This window comes from Quercus lobata, chromosome 4, assembly GCF_001633185.2.
Source record: "Quercus lobata isolate SW786 chromosome 4, ValleyOak3.0 Primary Assembly, whole genome shotgun sequence".
Classification (NCBI taxonomy): Eukaryota; Viridiplantae; Streptophyta; class Magnoliopsida; order Fagales; family Fagaceae; genus Quercus; species Quercus lobata.
The window spans coordinates 50,817,538-50,834,501 of record NC_044907.1 but is presented as its reverse complement, the minus strand read 5'-3'; the positions used below and the strand labels follow the sequence as shown (position 1 = coordinate 50,834,501).

General features: G+C 34.2%; 1 long non-coding RNA gene across 1 annotated transcript; it reads right to left on the bottom strand.

Moving 5' to 3' along the window:
* Positions 1-10,571: 10,571 nt before the first annotated feature.
* LOC115984175 lies at positions 10,572-11,885 on the bottom strand. Its single transcript, XR_004090416.1, has 3 exons — positions 11,867-11,885; positions 11,259-11,407; positions 10,572-10,828 (listed from the first exon to the last, which is right to left on the bottom strand). It is a non-coding gene; the product is annotated as an uncharacterized LOC115984175 (long non-coding RNA).
* Between the last annotated feature and the right edge of the window lie 5,079 nt (positions 11,886-16,964).

The window sequence follows — 16,964 nt, the reverse complement described above, 5'->3', positions numbered from 1 at the left end:
TTTTTTTTTTCTACTTCTTGTTCAGGTTTTGGAATAGGGTGGTGAACTGGTGATTGGATTTGCTCTTTTATATTTGAAAGGATGAATAGCATATTGTTTAGAGCAACGCGGTTATACGTGCAAGGCACTACCCCAACTGCAAGCAAGACTTTTAGAAGGCTCATTTGTTATTTGGAGGGTGCTTATCATGTTTTAGAGCCTGAGAGATTATGCAAATAAGTGCTTCTGGTGAAGTGATTAATCACACAATAAAAAGAGTGCATGAATTAAATATAGACATTGACAACTATGGGAAAAGTGTCATGTCTTATTGTCAAACAATTGACTCTATACAGCAGCTGAAAAGAGTGGTGGGTGAGGCACGATCTAGAATTTCTTTTCTTGGTAAGAGTGCTTGCTTTCCAATCATCCGAAACTTTGACACCATGATCCATCAAGAAATCCAATCTAACCATAATCCGTCAAGAATTCCAATTTCTCTCTCTCTCTCTCTCTCTCTCTCCAAGTGCAGCTGACCCGAAATTAATTATATATTCATGGTGGAAATAAAATATATTTACTAGGAGCATTACTTATAAGCAAATATTATTCATAAGTCAAAATATATGTCATTTCTATGTGTCATTTTGCTTCAATCTTATATGACATTTTCTTTACAAAAGTTAGATTTAATTGCATGTAAAAAACTAACAATAAGAAATGCTAATATAAAAGTGTTAAAATAAAAGATTTAGACAAAGAAGGAGAGTCAAAGTAAGGGTGTATGTGGTAAGTCGTAAGGCCTAATATGGTCTATGTCCACAAAGAAAAGTCTTTGATGACTACATTTTACATTTTTACTATTATGAATCATCGTATAAAAACTAAAGTTGACTTGTGAGAATACCTTGATCAAGACTAAAAACAAGGACAATTAATGTTCCTTGATTTTAGTCAATGAAGAATATCAACATGTGTCAAATGTGATATGCATGACACACTACCATGCCCCCATATACTCAAGGTAGAAGCTCCCTGAGTATGGAATGTAAACTAGCTAGTGAAGAAGCTATGAAATGACCATGAGTGACCAGATCAAATGTAGAATGGGCCAGACATAATGTAGAATGAATTGTACAAAATTTTAGTGATGGCAAGGGCCAATAATGATGAATCAATACATGAAGACGGCTATAAAGGCCTCAGAATGGTTGTGCCAATGACTAAAGAATGGCTGCTATGGATTGACAGTGGCTACAGTACTAGTGGCATGGGAATATGGCAAAAGACAATGTCTGGATGAATCGTGTAAGCATGTGATGAATTTCACATAGATTGAACTCAAAAAGATTGAGTGATGGGCCAAGTTGTGTGATTTGGGAGCTTCAAATTAGAAAGTAGACACCAAAAATTGGAATCTATGCAAAAAATTGAGTGGTAAAGTGCCCCGAAGAAAAACAACAACTGGAAAATTGCAGTCGACATTGGACAACGGTTTAGTGGAGCAATGGTTGGTAATTGGCTACTTGAAATCTAGTTAAGGCCATAGAAAAGTGGCACTAACTCCTTGTTAAAAAAAAATGGAGGAATATATATATATATATATATATATTTATATATAAAATAAGAAGAGGAGAGAGCAAAAGCAAGGGTTTACATGGTTCGATCTAATAGCTTATATTCTCATCAAAAAACCTTTAGCGCCCACATCTTTACTACTCAAAATTGTTGTTTTACAATGAACCCTAAGTAAGTTATATAAAGGAACTAAAGTTAACTTAAGTCAACCCCTTGATTGTACTAGAATCATGAACAATCAATGTTTCTTGATTTTAGCCAATCAAGGATGCTGATGTGCATGTGCTAAATTTGATACGCATGATACACAAACAAAAAGGAATATAGAGATAACGAAGGTTTTAAAGGGAACCTCTTGTGTTTTATTGGCTCTCTCTCTCTCTCTCTCCAATCCTAACCCTCATCCGGCTTTCATAGTGTGCAAGCCTTAATCCACCACTAACACAGCAACACCGCACCCAATAGTGATTCAACAAAATTGAACCAACTAACTTTTACAACAAAACATAGATAGTAAGTTATTATTGGATCTAATTTGAACATGTCACTGAAATTTTTTTTTCCACCAGCAAAAATCGATAACAACCTGCTATTTAAAATTTGTTATAAAAGTATTGTGAAAATATTATAGACATAACACTTCTTGATAATTTTTCCTCATTCCAATACAAAGAAATAAAAGGTAAATCATACTTTCTCATTTGAACTAAAAGGTAATTTACAATATTTTCTGGAACTTTTATTGTAGTGACGCTCTAAAGCTATCATGTTACTTGCAATATCCTGATACTTTCTTTTTCTTTTTCTTTTTCTTTTTTATTTTTATAGTTTTCATCACATTGTAAACCTTAAATTCCATAACCTCTATCTCAAAAAAAAAAAAATATATATATATATATATATTCCATAACCTTACCATGTAATTATTCAGAATAAAAAATATAATTATAAGCACATAGTTATATTATATGACAATGTTATAACTTATAAGCACGTAAATCTTAAATTTAAATACAACTAGTTGCTAACCCGTGCGATGCACGGGTTAGATAAATAAAAAGATAATTAAGAAACCACATGGGGAAAAAAAAAAATTTATTAATCTATTGTCAAAGGGTCAAATGACAGTGTGGAAAACATTTCATAAATAACTTATAGCTCTATACTAAAACTAAAAGTAAAGTTTCAATCATTCTCTTTCTATAAAACATTATTGAAACTATATGTGGTTTACCTCAGTTTCAAATAGAAATTACTTGAAGAAACAACTATTTTGAATCATTATCTGAAAAAGGAGTGACATAAAAAACTAAAATAAGATGAAATTCCTCAAACATATTTCAGCATCAATGTCCAAGTTGAGCTTTATGTATAGCAACCAATTAGTCACTCCAATTGAAAGAACAATGTTTGAAAGAATCTGCCAAGTATCATATTCACTTACAATTTTCATCCACCCCCCTAAATCACTAAACTATACATCTAACTACCTTAACTTCTGTAAGGTTGAATTTAATCAACCATGTGTTGGCTTTATTCCATGACAAATTTTCTTGTAATATAGCACTTAGAAACCTTGTATTTAGGTGGGAATCATGTAAGGGTAGTGTGTGAGAGAGTGTGAAGAAATGCTCAAGATAGTGCAGTGAAGCAGAGACTCGCGGCTAGGACTCGCGGGTGTCTCGCGGCTTGCAAGCCGCCAAAAGTTGCTCACGTGCAGAGCATGCAGGGGAGTTGAACAGTCACGCCACTTGGAGCACTACACGACAAAAATCCAGACTGGCCATTAAGTTAGCTCGCGACTTGAACTCGCGACTCAGTCAAGTCGCGAGGTTAAGTCGCCAGCCAGCCCTGTTTTTGGAAAAACTGACTCTTCGTATTCCATTCTCACACCAGTATAAATACCCCTCATTCCCACAAGATATGTGTGGCCATTCAGAAAGAAAAACCCTAAGAGAGGTTTCTTCAAAACACCCACCCATTTAGAGAGAGCTACTCATTCTTAGAGAGAAATCTTTGTAGTCTCTTCTCATTCCCTCTCTCATTGTCATACCTATTGAGAGGAGATTTCTATCCAAACACTACCCACACCCATTTAGAGTGTTGAGTGTTTTTGGAATTTTGGGAAGCATTGGAAGATGCCAAGGATGGCGGATGCTATGGTCAAGTAGCAGAATCCGGTAAGCTAGAAAAGAAAAAGGTTCGGCGCAACCTCGTTGGAGCAAGAAGCTTGGAGGGCTTAGGTACATTGGGTAGATTAGGCTTGGAGGGTCTATTGCTGTTCATGTATCCCAACTACATTTTCTAGTGGATTATTGACCGCTTGGAGGGCGGCGGAGAGGTTTTACACCGAGGGCTTCGGTTTCCTCTTCGATAACACATCGCGTGTTGTCCTTGTGTTTGCATCTCTCTTCCCTTTATCTTTGCCTTTTATTTTCTGCTGTGGATGTGATTTATTATTGGCTTAGATTGATTTCCAATTCTGTTTATAGCTTATGTTCATTTTCCGCACACTAGTTGTTTGTCATAAAGCTTGAATTGGTTATTTTGTATTTGGGGGTCTAAACGTTCAAGGGTGTTTATACACGTTTTTGAACTTTCATTTGGTATCAGAGCGGGTACACTTGTTGTGGTTTAAATACCTAAGTGTGATCCTTGACCCCTTGTGTTTATTTGCCATGGATTGTGCTTTGTATGCCTCTTTGCATGATTTGGTTGGTGATGAATGTAACATGCCACATGTTTGTGAAAATGCCTCTATGAGTGTTAATCCTCATAAGTGTGATGACATGTTATTTGAATCTATGGGTGTTGTTGACAAATTCTTGAAGAAAAATGCTAAGAAGTTTCAAAAGAATTTAAGCAAGTTATTTTGTGAAAATGATGATTTGATTGCTAAGCTCAATGAATCCAACAAATTGGTTAAGAAATATAAAAAACTTGCTGAAGATTCTCTTGAAAAGCTAAAAGAGTTTGAATGTTTGAATATGGACTTGGATGCTAAACTTGTTTTGTCTAACAAACTTGTTGATGAGTTAAAATGTGAAAATGAATCTCTTAAGATGCATGCCAAGTGTTTGATTGCTGAACCCTTTGATAAAAGGGATGATAATATTTGTTGCAATCATGTTGTGGTACCCGATCTTGTGCCTATTGTGTATTCTACCTCTAAGGACAAATCGGTGTACGTTCCTCCACACAAAAGAAATCAAAATGTGGAGAGAAAGGCTGTTAAGTCAAAGCCTCTGTTTAGGTCTCAACCTAAGGCTTTGGATGGATCTAAGTTTGTTCCAAATTGCCACCATTGTGGTGTGATTGGTCATATAAGACCTCAATGTCATAAGTTGAAGAGGGAACAAAACCATGTTACTAGATCCCTTCCCAAAAAGTTGAAGAGTGAACCTAAACACATTGTTTGTCACCATTGTGGTGCCTTTGGTCATCTAAGACCTCAATGCTCTAAGTTTCATGCTTTTAAAAAAATCAAAAGAAAAGAAAAACTTGAGCTTTTTGGAAGTTGTGCTAAAAAGAGTAAACTAGTTTTGAGTGAAAATAGCATGTTGTTAAAGAAAATGTTTAATGCTCTTAACTCCTTGACTATGTGCATCTCCGATTCTCATTCTTCCAACCCTCGTCTCACTTCTCTTGAGACACTCATTCCAAACAATCGTTCCGTTTGGATGAGGAAGGGTTCCTATGGTTGAGCCTTTGCTCTTTTGGTCCTTGATCTAATTCTTTCGATCTTTGTAGGACCCTTCATGCATTAAATGTCATAACTTCATGCATTTTGTGCATCTTGCATCTATTTATATGCATTGTTTTGTTTTTGATCTTACTTTTATATTTCAGTTTTGTGTGAGTAAAAAATCCAAAACCACATAAAAGTGAAAAATTCAAAAAGTTTGATCATATATGTTTGAGCACATATCACATGTGAGTTTGGCCTTGTACCTTTGTACAAATGGCTTTGTGCATTTACGAGCTTAGCTTGTTATTTTTGCACTTATATCTTTGTGGGAAAAATCTTGACATCTTTGTGTGATTGTTGTAAATCGATCTTCAAGCTTGTCGTGAATGATTTGTCAATAGTCATGTTGGTTTTGATACATGCGTAGACTCGTGCTTATATCTCTTCCCACTCTTTTATTTTTATTGTTTAAAGAGCTCAATAAATGTAAATCTCAAAATGAAAAGAGATAATGAGCTGCAAAAGCCGTCGCACATACTAGTATTCGACTAGGAAAAAGGGAAAGCGACTTAAATGAAATTGTATGATGCCCAAAAAGCCAAAGGCTTGTTCATCAAATTGAAATATCACAAATTTCAGGCATCGATCTCAAAATGAGATGTTTTGATTCAAAATGAGATGTTTTGATTCAAAATGATCAAATGTTATGAATTGTAAAGAAGCCAAATGAAAAGCTTCATCATATGTAATCATTTTCTTGTGGGAGGTCATATATGCTCATTTCTATAATTGAGATAGACCACTTGACTTAGCACTAGTTGTGTATGACTTGATTGAATTGATCATTGAAGCTTCACTCTAAACTAAGGACTATTCCACATTTGATAAACACACACAACACACATGCCTAATGTTCAATGAATGTCTTATTCATTTGTTAGATTGTACTTGTCTAAATGTGATGTGTGTGTGCTCAATCTTATATGGATTAATCCAAAAAGATTTTTGAACATTTTATATGTTTTTGGAAGTGATTTTTATCACTTTTTGTGTTTATGTTTAGTACTTACTTTTTTTTTTCAATGTTTAAACATGTTCTGATTTGAAAAACAGGTGTCAGAGTTTTTCACGGCTCAGCTAACGACTCACCAGTCGGAAACCCCAGTCGCGAGTTCATCCAGAAGCTCTTGGCGGCTCACTCGCGGCTTGCTCGCGGCTCACTCGCGACTCGCGAAAATTTTTGCGACTGAAACTCGCAGCTCGCGGCTGAAACTCGCGGCTCGCGGCTTGCTCGCGACTGAACCTCGCAACTCACCCAGTCGCGAATCGCCCAGAAACAGCTTTTTAATGGGCTTTTGTAAGAAACTTGTTTTAAACCTCTCCCATCCTCTCTTAAACCCTTCTTTCAATATTTTTATATCAAAACCCAACCAATTTGAATGGTTTTTCAATCCATTAACATCTCTAAGGTAATTATAAACTCTTTTCATTGATTTTGATCCTTAAATTATGTTTTGGAGAGTTTTGTGCTCTTGGTTGGGATTTTCATCATAGGGGTTGGGAAAACTTATTTTTTGTCTATTTTCTTCATGGGATTGGTTTCTTTTGTTGATATGCATTGGATGTTGGCCCCTTGTGGCAGAAAGAACATGTATTAAGGGTGGATTTCATGATGTTCATGCATTATTTCACATTTTTGTTCATAGTGTGCATGCTAGGTGTTTGATAAAATGCCTCTTAGACATTTTCTCGCTTGTTTGGACTCCGATGAGTACCAAACTTTAGGGTTTCTCATGTTTCCTCATTAGGAACATGTTTGGTTCATTGGTTGTGTATTCAACACACCTTGCCCCACATGTGCATTTTTCATGCATTGGTCATGCATTGCACTTAGTCACCTCTTGCACACACCTTTGCTACCCTTGTCATGCATTGGTCTATACCTTGCTTCTTCATCCTAGCATGTCATGTCTGTCTTATGCTTTGTAGCATTTTACTTTGTCATGGGTTTGAGTTTCATTTTCTCATTCATCTTGCACCCCTCATGAATCATTAGCATTGTTCATACCTTCTTCTCTTGCCCTCTTTTCTCATTGACCCTTTGTCTATTCCTGACAAAAAGGGGGAGAGTATACTCTAGAGAGTATTCCGGAGTGTTTTGTCATTTCTATATGACTCTTGTTATGACTCTTGTGCACATCCTTAGGGGGAGAAATTCTATTTCTCATGCACATTTGTAGGGGGAGAGATTTTCCATAGTGGAGATGCATATATCAAGGGGGAGAAGACATTGTGTTATCTAGAAAACTTTGTTCTGTTTGTTTTCTTGTTGACTTTAGGGTGCTTTGAGTTATGCTTTGTTGTTCTCATTGCATCATGTTTGTGCTTTGGACATGCATATATCCCTATGCTATTGTACTTCTTTGAATGCATGTTTGGATGATCAATTGATTTGCTATGTGATCATTGTAGTCATTTCTATATGACTGTTTTGGTGTTTGATCAAGTTGCTCATATGTTTTACATCATGTTTACTTGATCGCAATTTGCTTGTTACATTATACTTGTCCTTTTATTACTTGCTTTGCCTTGAGGGTCTAATGTGTTTTGTGCAAGTGTTTCAGGTTACAAGTATATATGTTCCAAGTGCATCACAGCTTCTCATCACTTTGAAGGGGAGAAACTTTATGCACTTTTAGTTTATATTGTTTAAGTTTTTATTCAATATAATGTGTTTGTACCCATGTGCTTTTGTAAGCTATTAGGGTTATGTTTTTATACATGTTTGTAGGCTTTATGGTTTGTACCATGCTTTATGCAGCCTTTTATGTTTTGTTTAAATCAGTACTTCTATATAAATGTATTGCATTTTCTTTTAAGTACTGTCACTCTTGTGCCCTTGTAGGATTGTTCCTAGATGCATATACCTTGTGTATTATGCATTGGTTAAGTGTTGAGCATACAAGTGTCTTGCCTTGTGCTTGTTAACTTGTATGTCCTTGTGTTCATTCCAAGTGTGAATGAGCACTGTGATCACTACCTTGTGGTGTTCACTTGGTTGATCAAGCCATGGTTTGTTTCTTAACTCCATCTTTGCTTGATCACATATTGCCTGTTTCATATGCATTTTATGATTTTCTACATACAATGATCATGGTGTATTGTTGTGTTTCAGGAGATTCATGTTCATATGATTCAAGAGCTGCACAGTTTTTAGATTTAGGTGTGAGTGAGTTTTGCCATTGTTCCCAAACTCACGTTTAAGTCTAGAGTCTGTTTTAGGGTGTTTTGTCATGGAATAGCCAAAGGGGGAGATTGTAAGGTTGAATTTAATCAACCATGTGTTGGCTTTATTCCATGACAAATTTGCTTGTAATATAGCACTTAGAAACCTTGTATTTAGGTGGGAATCATGTAAGGGTAGTGTGTGAGAGAGTGTGAAGAAATGCTCAAGATAGTGCAGTGAAGCAGAGACTCGCGGCTAGGACTCGCGGGTGTCTCGCGGCTTGCAAGCCGCCAAAAGTTGCTCACGTGCAGAGCATGCAGGGGAGTTGAACAGTCACGCCACTTGGAGCACTACACGACAAAAATCCAGACAGGCCATTAAGTTAGCTCGCGACTTGAACTTGCGACTCAGTCAAGTTGCGAGGTTAAGTCGCCAGCCAGCCCTGTTTTTGGAAAAACTGACTCTTCGTATTCCATTCTCACACCAGTATAAATATCCCTCATTCCCACAAGATATGTGTGGCCATTCAGAAAGAAAAACCCTAAGAGAGGTTTCTTCAAAACACCCACCCATTTAGAGAGAGCTACTCATTCTTAGAGAGAAATCTTTGTAGTCTCTTCTCATTCCCTCTCTCATTGTCATACCTATTGAGAGGAGATTTCTATCCAAACACTACCCACACCCATTTAGAGTGTTGAGTGTTTTTGGAATTTTGGGAAGCATTGGAAGATGCCAAGGATGGCGGATGCTATGGTCAAGTAGCGGAATCCGGTAAGCTAGAAAAGAAAAAGGTTCGGCGCAACCTCGTTGGAGCAAGAAGCTTGGAGGGCTTAGGTACATCGGGTAGATTAGGCTTGGAGGGTCTATTGCTGTTCATGTATCCCAACTACATTTTCTAGTGGATTATTGACCGCTTGGAGGGCGGCGGAGAGGTTTTACACCGAGGGCTTCGGTTTCCTCTTCGATAACACATCGTGTGTTGTCCTTGTGTTTGCATCTCTCTTCCCTTTATCTTTGCCTTTTATTTTCTGCTATGGATGTGATTTATTATTGGCTTAGATTGATTTCCAATTCTGTTTATAGCTTATGTTCATTTTCCGCACACTAGTTGTTTGTCATAAAGCTTGAATTGGTTATTTTGTATTTGGGGGTCTAAACGTTCAAGGGTGTTTATACACGTTTTTGAACTTTCAACTTCAATATTGAATACAAAGATAGAGCCAAAATGTCTCATAAGAAAATGCATACAATAAAGAGCCTTGAAGCCAATAATGGAAACCTGATAGAGCCAAGTCTTTTAGCAGCTTATAGCCCAATCCATTAGCCCCTACTTCTAACACTTTCGCATATTTTGCAAGATCCTCACTCAATTCTCAACTACCACCAATTAAAACAAAAACCTTAAAAGTTTTAACATATTTGAATAAGGATTAAACCCAAGAAGATTGAAGCTGAAAATTGATAAGAAAGAGTAGTACCATGTGGGGGCACCTTGTCTGCCGATTAAGTCCATGAAATACAAAAAAAAGAACTGCACCCATAAAAGTTGAACAAAAAGTAAAGACCCAAATATTATAAACTGAAGAAAATAAAAATTACTTTAAGAAAGTGAGTGAATTTGAAGGAAATTTTAAAAGCAACATTGCCTTCACATAACCAAGTATATGCTTTGAAGAGCATCCCAAAAAATAAAAACATATACCTAAAAGACTAGAGACAACCTTCACGGCCTTCTACTTTGATCTATCATCACGTAATCTTAAATTTACACAATCTATTTAAGACTTAAAGATTCCATTTGTGGCACTATGAGCTGATAGCCTACCTTAATAAATAAAAATAGAATTGGTAAAGCAAATAATACCTTCATAGATTTCATCCCATCCAGTGTAGTAATGATGTCCATTTTTCTTTTCAAATCCAAGGTTTTTGTTCTCTAAAGATTTCATTGCATCTTCCATCTCTCCAACTTCTCTTTTATGGTTATTGTCTCTGCTGCCTAATGAATTAAAAGAATATAATCAAAATATTTAGTCAAAAACCATGTTATATGTACAAAAGATTGCAAGAATTTTATTTGTATTTATTTTATTTTGCCTCATCATCTTCACACAGGTTCAAAATTTCTAGTAGCACCAGACTCAACAATATAGTTGAAATTTTGTGGGTCAGTCTTGATGGTAAGCTCAACAAAGCATCTGTACATTTCCAGTAGAATCAGAACCTTCGAATACCTAAATAATTGTCACCAATAACATCTACTTATGGGAAGCATCATGTGTGCTTGACCCCTCAAGCCTCTAGGTTGGACAGGTGAGTAGTATTTGCTTAGCACCTTCCTCCCTCCCATCCTTCAACTATTAAAACCAAGAAAATTTTCAAAATCCAACACCTAATTGTAATGTGTAAGACACAAATAAACACAAAATCATAAGATTTCAAGTTAATATAATATACAAACGAATAAAAGAATTGAAAGTCAAAGATTTCAAGTTTTGCATATCTACTCTTTGATTCATTGTGACTATTTTGGTTCTCATTAAAATTATAAAATATGCAGATTGAACTGGCATTTCATTCTTCTTCTCATAGTCATGCTCCAGTTCCTCCCAACACATAGACACCTAATAATTAGATAAAACATATATAAAAAAATACGCTAAAGTTCCAAAGATTGGTCATTTGGTTGCATTCAGATAAAATAATAATAATAATAACGAAAGAGAGAACAAACAATCTGTGCAAGAGTATAAAACTAAAAGAGAAGAAAAACAATCTGTCCAATACCAGAACAATCTCATATACATAATATTCGACTCCATGCTTCATCCGGTTGTGTCAGATTAACAATTAATACAGTAATCTCTTCATCAGTATTAGAGGGGACTGGTTTGACAGTAGTGAAGGGTCTCCCATAGATATCTCTCCAACTCTCTCTGCACAACACATATTCATTACCAAAAAAAAAATCACTAAAAACTATAATAGAACAGAAGGGCCTAAAACAAAATTGGAACAGAAAATTAATAATTCCGTTGAAATTGTAATTCCAAAAACATACTTTCAAGAAGCTAAACTGCATAAAACACACAACCAACATAATATATGTTCAAATGAAAATCCCAAACTAAAATAAAGCACAATCTTCTAGTCATTTGATTTAGATTTAGAAAGCAAGTATTCTATTGCAATGATCATTATAACTTATTCAACAGATTTTAACACCTTTAAATTTAAAGCAACAAAATTAAACAACAATTAATTTGCATTTGTCAAATGGCTACACTACAATATTCAAGCTCCAACAACAAATTTTAACAATGATCAAGTAAACCATTAAATAAACAAATAAACAAATAAAAAAAAAACTAAAACACATAGGTTTGCCAGCATACCCCCTAACCCAAATTCCTCTTCCAATACCAATACCAAAAAACCCTTTCAATTATTTCTCTGCCTTTTCTGCTTCTTGGTGTTGTAGATGTCTTCAATCATGCTCTGCTTTTTCTCATCATTCAACCTTAATTAAAACCAACAACCCAAATAGTATTAATAATTGATGAAAGTTTTTAAATAATAATAACTTCTATAAATCAAAAGTCCTAAATTACAAAAATTTTAAAATAAGAATATAGTTCCTGTAATCTAGATTCAGTGTGTGAATACTCAACAAAGCAACCATAATATACATAACCATAGAAAAGAAAACTCAGTTCTCACACGACACAACAACAATAGCCAATAATAATAACAACAACAAAAATTTCAATAATACAAAGCCTAGAATAGCCAATACTATTTCTAAATTTAAGCTTGATTGGAATACAAAACGTGATGGTGCTACGAAAACAATTAGTATTCAAGTGGGTTGTGCCTGGAAACATAAATTTTTTATAAAAAAAATTACCAAAATTGCAAATGGGTGTGTGATTTTGGAACTTGATAAACGAAGAGGCTGAGAAAAGGAGGGTGTGGGATCTGAAAATTTAAAGCAATGCAAAGCAAGATTAATAACAAAATCAAAAACCAAACCTAACATACCATATCGTCTCCCTAACGGCCAGATGATTCGCAGCGTTCATCTAGAATCGGACTCCCCCAGATCTCGAATTTCTGTAAGTTATAGGAAAGAAGTTCAGCAGTGACTTTAACTTTGGGCAATCGCAGATCTTCAGAATCGTTTTTTGCTTTTGGGTTGTGGGTTTGATATGGTCTGATTATGGTGGTTTGTGTGTTGCGGTTGTTGTGGGTGGTGGAGGTGCTGCTGCCTACTGAGTTGTGGTGGTTGTGGGTGAAACGGGAAAGGAGAAGGGGAACGGGAGAAATTGTGGTGGTGCATTGAATTTTTTATTTATTTTTTTATCACTCAGTTGTGGTGGGACTGTTTTGACTGAGGAAGGAGAAGGCAGAGATTGGGTTTTGTGTTTATCGGGTTTTAAAAGTTTTATGTTGCGTGGAAAGTTTTTTATTTTTTTTTCATAATGTTTTTTTTTTTTAAATATGCTGACGTGGAAAATTGTGGGAGCTTCAAAAGCTTCGGTTTTATATATATATATATATAGATGAGTACATTAGAACAGACTGGATTACTTTTGATTGCTCAAATGTGAAGTTCAAAAATATTTGTAATTAACCTTATAATTCAAGGTAAAAAGAAATAAACTTTCCCAATAAATCAAAGTATCACTCATACCAACACTTCCATGAGTGAATATGACCAACTATTCCGCTAAGCAACCACCATTTGGTTTAATTTATCACTATTTTTTGTGGGTTATAATTAGTTCAATTACTATTTTTTTTTTTTTTTGTCGAATAAAAGATTTATATTCCTGTCTATACTAAAAAAACCAATTAATATCTTAGTTAGATAATAAAGAGCTATCATCGAGAATAAACACCATAAGTTGAAAATATTTCTGAAAAAAAAAATGCTCTTCTATTGGAGTTTATGGCGGGTTTGATGTTTAGTGATTTAGTCCCCCTTAATTCCACCAGAGGTTAGTCTAGCTCCCTCCAGGCCTTCACTTATTAGAAAGAATATTTAAAACAAAACTCAAAGCAAACAGTGAATCACACACTTTGTATCTTGATTTATAAAATGTGTATGTCATTTGCTTCTGCTCAAACCAACAGATCCACACCCAAAAAAAAAAAAAAAAAAATTAGTGGTCACTAGCTTTTGCTGAAATTGACAAAACCACACAAAATGAAAAATAATAGGGGAATTTTTTTTTTTAATAAAAAAAAGTCGGAGTTTGCTTCTTGTAAATTAATCTCTGAGTTTTTAGTTATACCAATTTAAACACCAAAATTTATAAACCACTAACTGCAAACCCGCGCATTGCGCGTGATGATCATTTTTATAGTGGTTTTATTATTTTTTTTTTTTTTTTACAATGTAAACTAATTTAATAAAGAATAATGTATTTCATAATCATATTTTTATTTATTATAGGAACAATCATAAATGTAATATAAGAACAATAAATTTTTTTCTCAGAAATTCAAAAGGCAAGTTAACGAAAATATTCATTTTTTAATAAAAGTTATTTATAACATTTTGTAAATCATTAAAAAGAATATAAAATTTGGAAATTATTCCTTTAGTTTTAAACAAATTTTCTCAAACCTTATTTTTTCTGCCTATAATCCAAAACACCAAAAAACATAACTAAGAAAATTAATAAACTTAACAATGATTAATTGGACCAATTAGGAAAAACAATTTGTTGTTGATAATTTTTCTTTGCAGAAATTGTAATTTCATCCACACAAAACATATTATCAAATAAAAAATTATTAGCAAAATTTAAGAATTAAATTTTTATATATGCATTGTTATAAAATAATAATAACAATTAAAGTAAAATCGCAAAAGCTAAAATTTGTCACCTATTTGATTATTTTCGTTTACCTAACCTTTGCTTTTCTCTAAATAAATGGCATTATAGAGTACTTCTAATACAACTATTAAGAGTACTTTGTCCACCACAAAGAATTTAAAAAAAAAAAATTAATATGGTCTCATAGTTTAACATCTAAATTGAGCACCATAAAAAATCATGATGTGTAATAGAATAAATCCCAAATTATCCAAATCATGCTATGTAATAGAATAATATTATTTTTTTATTTGCTACATTTAATTCTTTATGACGCAATAGGATAAAATTTAACAATCAAAGAGAACAAAAAAAAATTAAAAAATAAATAAATAAATAAATATCAAATTACCCAAATCTACTATGTAATAGAATAATACTATATTTTTATGTGCTATATTTAATTCTTTATAACGCAATAAGATAAAATTTAACAATAAAAAATAACCCAAAAAAAAAAAAACTAAATCGCATTAACCTAAAGTAGAGTTTTAAAGAATATAAAATATTATCAACCTAAAGCAAAAATACAAGAAAAAAAAATCCATCAAAAAATTGAGAGAGAGAGAGAGAGAGAGAGAGAGAAAGAGAACCTTTTTTGTATGAGGGAAAACTACTCATAGAATGGAAGAGATAGTGACGAATTTATGGTAAGAGGGTGTGAATAAGAAGAGACAGAAATAAAGGAAGATGAAGGAAAAAAGGAAGAATGATATTAATTTAGAAGATAGTGGGGAGATGAAAAGATAAGGAAGGGAGAAAGGTTAGAGAAGTAGTGGAGAGATGAAAATGTAAAAAAGGGAGAAAGGTTGGAGAAGTATAAATATTAAAAAAATAAATGTTAAAAACAATTATAGGAAAATTGAAAAGAAAAAAAATAATGACGTGAATGCTGATGTGGCTTAGCTGGAGCATAGCAACAATAAATACTACACTTCAGCTTTTAGATATATATATATATATATATATATAGATGACAATGCAACCACTTTGTCTATATCTCAAAAAAAAATCTAATGGAACAATAACCGAGCAAATTATTATCTATTTTTAATGGCACCCATTAAAATCAAAACGATGTCATTTTGTCATGCATGTTTGTCTTCTTCTCTCCATTTGATAATATCAACGGAAAATTTTAACTTTGTCGAAAATCTCTCTTATATCTCCTCCAAAATTGTTCTCTGTTGGGGTCTTTTTCTTTGCACCTTGCTTGTATTAACTTCGCTTTTAGACCCAAGTTTGAGATAGGAGTTTAGTCAGTTACTCTCATCAACACATATTGTGGTAAAGTCTAGCAGCTTTGTGACAAGAACTACATATAAAAGCATTAACTTGCAAAAAGAGCTTGGAGCCCTATAGTTTAAGTAGATAGTAACTCTTCCTATTTCCAACATGTAAAGTTGTGATTTACAACTAATTTGTGTTGGCTTTAATTCCGTGCCAAATTTGATTGTAATTCTGTTCAATCTTATGTACCATGTATTATGTGTGGGATTGTCATACCCACAATCCTCTGTACAATCCATTGTGGTTTTCCTCAACTCCTACCTCTCCATATCCAAATCCTTGAAAGGTTGATAGCCCAAACACTTACCACACCTATCCTGAGTGTAAAGTGAGGTTTTGGTGCTATTGGGAAGTATTGCAAGAAGCCATTTGTTTGGTGGATGCAATCGGGCTGAATTGTGTGATCCGAAGAGCTAGAGAAGACAAGGCTTCGTTAAGTCAGTTGGTAGCTAGAGCTTGGAGGGCTCAAGTACATAGGGTAGACTAGGCTTGAAGGGTCTTTTGTTGTTCATGTACTCCAACTCATTCTCTAGTGGATCGATTTACCGCTTGGAGGACAGCGAAAAGGTTTTTCGCTGAATTCTTCGATTTTGTCTTCGATAACACGTCTCGATGTTATCTGTGTTTGCATTTTTCTTCCCTACTCTTTTAGCTTTCATTTTATTGCTGATATTTGATGAATATGGCTTAGAGTAGTTATTTTGTTTGTTCGCTCGCATTTACTCTATTTCGCACTTAGTTTAAGTTAAAGTAAAATCAACTGAGCCGTAATTTTAATTTGGGGAGTCTAAACAACTCTTGTGTTTTCACACAAATTTGAGCTTCACAATGGAAACATATAGGATTTAAATCCACTCTCCTTCCTTTCCTAACTATCAAAAATATAGAAATAAAAACTTGCAAATAGATGGTGATGATGAAGAAAATCAACAGTTGAGATCTTCATCAATGTGGATGGATGATAGTAATGGATTCGTCCAAGGACAAACCTACAACAGATCTAAAATAGAGAAAAAGTGATACACTGATGTGGTGTTTGCCAAACACCCTCTGATGATTAACTTAGAATGGGATTCAATCGAAATATAGTGCAAAAGAATTCAACTTAGGAACAGTTTTTGGGATGAGAATTGTGAGTACCTTTTGGTGTTGTTCGTCTCTGATTTTATAGCCATGTTTGTCTTTAATGAGCAACAAATCTATGCATTCATTCTCATTTGTAACTGTTGAGGCATTACAAACTGGTGCTTTGATTTGTGTAACATCTTCTTTCCCGTTGCTCCGTCCATTACTCCTTGTCATAAATGCTTGCTATAAA